Source organism: Mauremys mutica, chromosome 9, assembly GCF_020497125.1.
Source record: "Mauremys mutica isolate MM-2020 ecotype Southern chromosome 9, ASM2049712v1, whole genome shotgun sequence".
Taxonomy (NCBI): Eukaryota; Metazoa; Chordata; order Testudines; family Geoemydidae; genus Mauremys; species Mauremys mutica.
In genome coordinates, this window is record NC_059080.1 from 15,685,664 (window position 1) to 15,695,069 (window position 9,406).

The window sequence follows — 9,406 nt, forward strand, 5'->3', positions numbered from 1 at the left end:
AAACAAGCTGGAGTCCAAGGACATTTCTATATTCACTCTGGTTCTGTCATGTAAAATAAATTCAGACCTGATGCAGTGTGGAGTACAGGGAACTAGGCCCTGTAATGATCTATTCCCCCAGGTATTTTGTGGCATTGCCTTTAAAATGCTATAAGACAGACAACTGATTAACTAAGCCAACAGTGAACTATATCCAATCATTAGCTAAATCAGCAGTTTTGCACTCAAATTTTCCACCAGCCTCATACAAATCTACATTGTTTGTTACTGTAACTTATCAACCCCACACATGATGAACCATTAAACTGACAGTATAGGACCCAATTATAATTTCCTACCCACAATATTTTACTTCAGAAGGGTGACACAGTGTCCCTTCAAAATTCTTCTTTCAGGAAGGTGTGATTTGCCCCATTTCCTGCTCATGGAAAAACTGGATTCCAGGGCCTCTCTCACAGATCTTGGTAGAATCCACCAAAGGCGCAGGGCCATCTGTACACACATTCAGAATCCCTAGGGCTCTAGACTAGATCCCAAAAGGTTGGCTTAATCATCACTTGATCTGACTTTTTGGGACTCTCTTTAAAAGAGGAAGGTTGCCCCACTGTGAAAGATATTCCTTGGGAAAGTGACAGTGTGTGAATCTACAGCACAATATCTTGTTGCGATGTCAAAGTGCGCTCTGGAACTTTTAGTAGCAGGTAGCAGAGTCCACACAGCCAATTAGTTTGCCTCAAGCTTAGTGTGCAATACAACCATCCAGCCATACCCGGCCTTAAGGCTCCCAAACAAACTTCACTCTGCCCAGTAGTGATGCGATGCAATAACCAGGCAATTAAGATTATGATATTTTAGTTTTTCCATTTCCAGATTTCCCCCCCCACACCCCAAGATGGTGTCACTACATAGAAGAGATAAGGTTGATTGGGTGCCTTCACTGTACATTTCCATACCTTAATACGTATGGATTTCTTTTATGTACAACTCTAACCCTTTTCAGGAGTTAAGAGATTTACTTGTAAATTCTCAGAAAATTAATTCAGTATTCTCAAAAAGTAAATATGTATTCAACTTGTTATGTCTCTGCTTTAAGTGCAAAAATGGAATTTAACCCTATCTATAGAGTCATGACCTTAGGCACTGACATTTTCAAGTTTTAGCCTTAACATATGTCTGAATAGTATTGCTGCTCATGAAGGATTTCACAAACTGTTCTACTTCTTCTGTAAAAGTTGAAGCTTTTCAATTGACATTGAAAAGCTTTTAAAAAGGACACTAAGGTGACACTGAAGCTTTTAAGTACTTGCATAGGTGCTGGAACTCGGGGTGCTTGGAGTGCTGCTTGAAGTGGTTTTTATCATATACAGGGTTTACAGTTTGGTTCAATGGCTCTCAGCACCCCCACTATACAAACAATTTACAAGCTGTTCCAGCACCCCTGAATACTTGGCACATTTAATACTGACTTATTGCAGATGATTCTAACTGATTACTTGCCAAAAGGCAGTACAACAAATTCTCAATGTCAAAGGTTTCTACTGAAATAAACAAACAAACAAAAAAATCTTTGTTTCACATGTCTTTTAAAAGCTATCCCTTCCAAGACTCTGAAACCCTTAAAATTATACCAAGAGCATGGAAAACTATTTGCAAATAATGCAAAATTAGTTCAAGATTAGCCAGAGGCTGATTCCCTGCTTCTTGAGCAAAGGTACCTTAACTCCCATTAGAAGTCCCATTAGTTTCAGTGCAGATCTTCTAGTGTAAGTGACTAGTGAATATAAGTAAGAGTATCACAGCCTAACCCTAGTAAGAGACAAACTTACAACTTGATCTCATCTATATCGAGGATGATTATTCTTCTTGGCATATATGTTCTCCCACCTCCAGCTTCTCTCTCAGAAGAAAAAAGCACATTTCAAGCACAGGACAAGATTCACTTGTGAGTGGAAAAAGCTGTTATGATAATTTGGAAGGCCTTACTTAAACAGAAGAAAGGTTCTACTTTATTTTTAATAATCATGAAGTGTAAATGCACTGCATGAAGATCCTCTTCTTCAGTGACTAGTCATTCTGCAAAACAACTGAAAGTCATAGCAATGTGCTGCTCTACAGCACTTCAAACTACTGTTTAATAACTAATTTTTTTCTTCTCTGTATAGAAATAATGCAAGAGCCTCACATTTTTTAAGCTACATATTGTGACTGTTGGTCACATCACTGAGAAAAAAAAAACAAAAACAAAACACTCTACTATTTTGTTATGTGTGGGTCCTCTTACAATTCTCAGCTGGTCAATGTTCTCAGCATCTTCAGTTCGTTCCTATTCTAATTAGGTCATAAAAGCAGATGCCACAGAGATACAGTATTAACCTCTAATCACAAAAAATATTTTCAATAGGAATACTATTTTCAAGTATGTTTGCTGAAATGTTGACTGTTTTTGGAAAAAAGGAAAGTATTTTACCTCAGTTCTCTACAAAATATCCCCTTAATTAATTGGATTACATATAATGAATTATGTTTAAAGAGTCTTAGCACAACTACCAATGGGACTCCTGACTAAAATAATAAATCAGGATATGGAATGTATGAAAAGAAAAGCCATCTATTTTTCAGCAGTCTCATTACCTCATAGTAATATAATTTTCAGTGGGTGATTAATCTAGTTGTGGCTGAAAAATTAAGTTCTAATAATTGCTTTTCAATACAAATGCCTTACAATCAGTTTTAAAGGAGGCCAGTTTAGTGGTGATCTCTAGCTTACCCTGAGCTAGTCAAATACAGACTCATTTCTTAGATTTATTAACACTGTTGCGATGACAAGAACCTATTATACAATGCTACTTATGCAGCAACTTTTGGTGAAAAATATGTTCTGTATCTTCATTTTGGTGCATGGAGGATTCCAGATTTTAATCACTCTAATCTATCACTGTTGAAATGAAAAAAACTCCTTCCTTTAAAGTAAGGCTTTTCCTTTCAACTGGAATGACCTTTTCAGAAATTTCAGGTCAGAAATGAGATAGCCTGGTGACCTGAGATTAGCGATCAGCGAACAATAGACTACATATCATTTCTTCTTCCATTTAGGAACAATCTGGCAAAAAAAGTGCTTAACAGAATCTCAGGGTAAAGTGACAAAGTCTTTCTCTGTGTGAAAATGCATCATTAAGGGCTACAGTACTAGCCAGTCACTGAGCAAGAGAAATCTTCCGTTCCCTGTTTATTTTTAATTACACCATACAGGAAATTGCTCTGTACAATGACCATTTATGTCACTTCTCAAAGGAAGGTTAATTGTAGAGATGATTAAAGCTTGGCAGCTACTGAAAAGATTTCAGAGAATATTCATTCAGGGCGAGTTCCATAGCTGGTGTAAATCAGTGTAGGTCCATTGACTTCATTGGAGCAACACTGATTCACACCAGGCAAGGAAGTGGCCCTTGATTTTTAAATAATTTGCTTCTATTATGTTCATACTCCTGTTTTATTTGTATCCTACAAATATTCAGGCAAATGAATGTATCAGCAAGACCAGAATGTTTGTGGGAAGCCACTTACAAAATTATAATCGTAAGTATTTGCACCAGGAGACCTATTTCAACTGTCAAGCTTATCCAGTCCTGGGAAAGAAACATACCTATTATCATTGCAAGCAGTGGAAACAGATCAAAATTTGATCACCATTTACTTTGTAAAGTATTGATTATGAACAAGATCCTGGCAGAGAATTATTTGCAGAAGTTATCTATGTAAATAGTTTTGCCTAATCAAGAAATAAAAGAAAAAAGATCATGATATGTTGAGACAATCCATCAAGACAAAAACATGGGAATTCATTGAAAATTACACACCAAGTCCTCAATAGAAGGTAGCTGATTTGATACTTAGTGTATACAGTGCAGAGCAGCAGGGAAACTAGATGCGGAATGGGCAGCAGGTTTAAAACAAATAAAAGGAAGTTCTTCACACAGAGCACAGACAACCTGTGGAACTCCTTGCCTGAGGAGGTTGTGAAGGCTAGGACTATAACAGGGTTTAAAAGAGAACTGGATAAATTCATGGAGATTAAGTCCATTAATGACTATTAGCCAGGATGGGTAAGGAATGGTGTTCCCAGCCTCTGTTTGTCAGAGGGTGGTGATGGACAGCAGGAAAGAGATCACTTGATCATTACCTGTTAGGTTTACTCCCTCTGGGGCACCTGGCATTGGCCACTGTCAGCAGACAGGATACTGGGCTGGATGGACCTTTGGTCTGACCCAGTACAGCTGTTCTTATGTTCTTAAGTGCAAGAAGAAAATGAAGTGTGGGAGGAATACAAGAGAGAAACTGAGGTGACAGGAAATATGGGGAGACATGAGACTAGGGGGGGGAAATGTGGAAGGAGAAGGAGGTGGGACAATGATAAAGGAAGGAGGCTGGAGAAGGAGAAAATAGTAGTCTTCCCCCAAGGGGTAGGTGACTGAAAATGTTTGGAGTCAGCTAAGAGGAAAAAAAATGGCATTGCCTTATCTGAATAATCTTCCCTTACTCTCTCTAGAGCTTGTAGACTCACAGATTTTTGGATCACCTGGCTACTGATTAAGTACAGAGATCTAGCGGGGCTTACAAACATGAGAGAGTGAAAAGGGCACTGTCTCTAAGATGTTATACACACCAACAGAATATTAGTATATACCAATTTTGATGGAACATGAGAGCCACTTCTTTCTATTGCATGCATTTTAAGTTATGTTACCACTAACACCTTGGAAACTTAAGAGGAAAGTATTTCTAATCAATCCCATTTATTTTTCACTATTTATATCGTTCATTGTCTAAAGAAACAATGTAGTGATTTACAGTGAAGTTGTATTTAACTTTCAGATTCTCATCTTTGAAAAAAATGTGGCGGGCAAAAACTGCAGTGAAATATTTACCTAAACTGTTTCATTTGGATTTTTTTTTTAAATCATGGAAATTTTTAATATTAGAGTTTGCAAAAGTGTAAAAAGACTCAAGCTACATTCAGAGACAAATTTTACAGTAACCCTTCAATCTTAATACATTTGAGTTAAAGGATTTTTGTTCAATCCCGGAACATGACAAACTTTCTGCACAGTTACTAGGAACTACGGGAGCTTTCTGTCTGTGGGTATCATAGCACCATTGATCTGAATTTAATTTTAACATGTGTTTCATTATTTTGGTCACTGCATCTCACATCAGAACCTCAGTTTAATAAAAGGTCAAGTCTTATGTCTTTGATCTATTTGTAATCCGCTTTGGGCACTGCCAGACTCAAATCTGAGACTTGGGCAGCTTCAGAGAGTTGAAAAATTAGTTCACTTGCAGCAAAATTGGTCCCCCGAGTTCTTTTAGGCATTTTCACTTGACTTCTAATCATTTGCCCTACTTACTTTTTTCACTATGTACAAATAAGACATGAATTAGAGAGTAAGTGGGGTGGCTTGTTGCTATTCCCATTGTCCACACTGAAAACAATCTTAGCCAACAACGGCAGACAGTGGCTCAGTATTGATTACTATTCTCTGTGTATGGAGAAAGATTCAGAAAATAAATTCTACAGTGACTGGAGATTTGGGGAATGTTACTTATAGATTACAAATCATCCATATCAAATGTTATGTGCTTTGAACAAGTCAGAACTATATCTATTAACACAGATACAATCTTTTGCAAAATTTTCCTCTGCGTAGATTACACTGTGATAACAGTACACACACATATAGGGCCAAATGTTACCAGCCTACTCTAGTAATCTTAATGTCAGAGCTGCACCTCATTTCCAGTGGTGCTAATGGACCTCATGTAAAAGAGGACATTTTTAAATGTAATGCATCACCAAGTGAGAGTTATCCATCTTGATAGGAACTTAAAATTGAGATGTAAAGCTATTCCAGCCTTTAGAAAATAAATATTGAGCAACCTTCTCAGATTTTGGGATAATCTGACTGCATGTTACTGAATATCCATTTCTTATAATAGCATATACTTAATACCATTCCAGTAAGAATATTTTGTGTATAAAAACAATAACTGAGGAACTTGTTTTGTATTTCTCAGCCAGAACAAAAGGACCTCAGTTTAACATTTCATGCTTGAAGATATCTTGAGATACTGGGCTAGTTATTGGTTGAACACTGGACAGCTGTTATGACTTTGTTATGACTTCAGGATGTGTCATTTTTGTTTTTGGAAGACGTTATAATGATACCCTCCTACCTGTATAGCAATAACGGGACTTCAGAACTACATGTTTGTTGAAAAACATGGCTAATCAAAACACTTTTCAGTTACATTTATTTTATTTGGTTACACTTTAAAATATGTTCAGAGATTAACTTATGGTCACCTCTGATCACATGGTTTAATATTTACACTTAAACAGCAATAGTTAAAACTTTGAATTATCCCACCACCTCCATGCAATATAGCAGGACAGGTGGTCTCTGCTTGAGTGATTTTGGACTAAAATATTAGATGGTCAGGTCAGGACCAAAAGTTGGCAAAGCTGTGCAAGGGCAGGTTCATAACCTCTGCACATACCAGCCTTCCTCCAAGCCAAAGTGATTAGTCACTCATTTGCACAAGAAGTAAATCTACTCAATTAAAGAGTTTAAAAGGAGAAGAGTAACTGACAATTCCATGGGATCAGACTGAAGGTATGTCTACACTGGCAAGGGTCTGTGCCACAAGTTATACGACTTTTATTAAAATACTGGAATTAAACCGCTGTTGTGTGTCCACACTGTGCTCCTTGTGATTCTGGAGTGCATCCACATTAGCAGCTCTTGCAACGGCAAAGACAGCAGTGCATTGTGGTAGCTATCCCACTGTGCAACTGGCCTCAGGGTGCTTTGGGAAGGGTTTGCAATGCCTCATGGGGCAGGAACAGTGTCACATGATGCAGGTTTCCCAGTCCATTGTTCCAGGGGCATCCTACTACATTGCCAGCTGCTTTTCAACTCAAGTGGGGGGGGGGAGGAATGTGTGTGTGTGCGGGGGGAGGAGGACGGGGGAGAAAGTGTGTGTTTTGGGGGACAGAGAGTGTGCCAGCATTCTGTCTTGTAAATTCAGACAGCGGCAGGAAGCAGCCAGTCCTGAGGCAGGGGGAGGGGGAAACCCCGACATCAGCCCCCACCTCCCTCCCTGGGCTCTCTGCACAGCTCTCTCTCACACACATGCGCGCCTGTGTGTTCAACAGCACGAGCATTCCGCATTAATGGTTTGCTTTGTGTCCTGGAGCACATCAACACAGCAACCCAAAGGCTGTCAAAAAAAGTGCTTTGAAAGGGGAGGGGTGCATGTGTCCAGGGCAGCGGAGTTCTAAACAATGAGCAGAGCGGTCACTTGAGGCATTATGGGGCAACTCCGGAGGCCAATTACAGCGCAGAAAGCAATCAAGTGTCTACACTGGCAATAGAGCGCTGGAGCCTCAGTTCAAATAGCCTTACAACTCTCGTGGAGGTGGGTTTTTTGCAACTGAGGAGTTTCTGCGCACAAAGTGGCTTGGCAGCGTATACACACGTCAGCAGTTTGAGCACAAAAAGCTGCTTTACTGTGAAGAAACTTACCAGTGTAGACAAGCCCTTAGTAAAGAAAGAAAAGTACAGCTTTGGGATCATTTGAACCCATTCATTAGAACCACTGGTGTTCCTGCTTTTAAATAAAAATACGATAGGACAATGTTATTGTAGATGCCTATCTAAACTCTGACACCTGACTGGTGTTGTTAATTGCTGAGAGTAATTTAGGATATGCATTTGTTAACTGAATGGTTATTACTGCCTACTTTGAATCTTCCCCTTTAAAAATTATGAGAAGCCTTCTGCTATATCAAAATTATATCCAATCAATCATATCATCCTCCACATATGCAAAGAGAAATAGTATGAGCATTTTACTTGTAGACTGGCAAGTACCACAAGTTAACTACTACATCAGTTGCTGTTGAACCATAAAACACACCAACATTTACTACGTGAATTCCAATTTTTATACCTTTAATAATATATAAACCATGTCCATTCTGAGCAAGCTAAATGAATATAAATGTAAAAACCCGCAAAGGCATTTCAAATAATGATTGCATGTCTATGTACTGTAACATGCAAGGAATTCATATTTTATACTTAGCCACATCTTCCATCAGCAAATATGATTTATAATTTAGAAGCTGTGCCTTATTCTTAAAAATTGGGGTCTTGAATTATCAATTTGAAACCTGCTGAAAATTAGAATTTAAATTCTACTTAGGTGATATAGTAAGGTGAAGTCTAATTTCAGCAGAAATAACATTACTGAATACATTTGAATAGCAGATGTAAGCAAGTTAAAAAAAAACCTACTTGGTACCATGGAACATAAGTTAATAAGTAACTATAATATTGCAACTACCACATTATGAAAATGTCAATCTACAGAATTAATTCTGTTGCAGGCATATGTGAACAAGTTTATGAAGGCCACATCAGATTTTTGTACCTCTGAAGTGAGGTCCACCCATAGATGAAGTGTTAATGACTTAATTCTACAGAGGAAGCTGCCTTTTTCTTAATATTCCCAGAAATACTTCCCCCAGATACTGCATATTCAGGAAGACTACCAGCCATTGACTGTTAGGTTAGCTTAGAATTACCACCTCCTTTTAGAACCAATTCTTAGAATGTAGGTCTGATTTTCCATGGTCTTGCACCTTGCATAGTCATTTAGACCTTTGCAGAATAGATGTACAAAGATCCCACATCAGAATTCTAGACTCACCCATTTTACACACATGTAAATTACTGCACAAGCTGCAAAGCAGTAAGGAATCAAGTCTACAAGTCACAGGACCGATGGACAGATAGCAGCAATCTTTCCCCTTCCCAAGTATCTAGACTGCTTGCGTTTCACTTTTCTCCTCTTTGACTTCAAAATAAATTACTTGTATCCTGCAAAGGGAGAGTTGGATCCCTTCTCAGAAAGAATGGAGACTTAGCTGGGTAAATTAAATACATCACTCTGGTCTCATTCTTCTGAAGAGCTCTTGGGTTACTGGAGAAGTGTGATTCTTTTCAAGAATGAAGTAAACGGTAATTGAGCTCCACAGAGACCATCTCCTCCATGCTGCTTCTTCTTTTCATTCAGTCCATCAACAGAAAGGAAACATTTATAACAATCCTTCTTGAGTCTCTAGTAATTAGTTATGCCCCACCTGCTCCTGAGAAGTGTTGGAAAGAAAACTAGAAGAAATAGGGCTTGATTCACTTCTCACTTATACCACTTTACACTAGTTTAACGTCATTGACCTTAATGGAGTTACTCTTGATTTCCCTGATAACAGAAAGGAGAATCATGCCCATAGTCCAATATGATTTTTGCCAGTAAAGCAATTTTTGTCTCTTGTGATGATGCT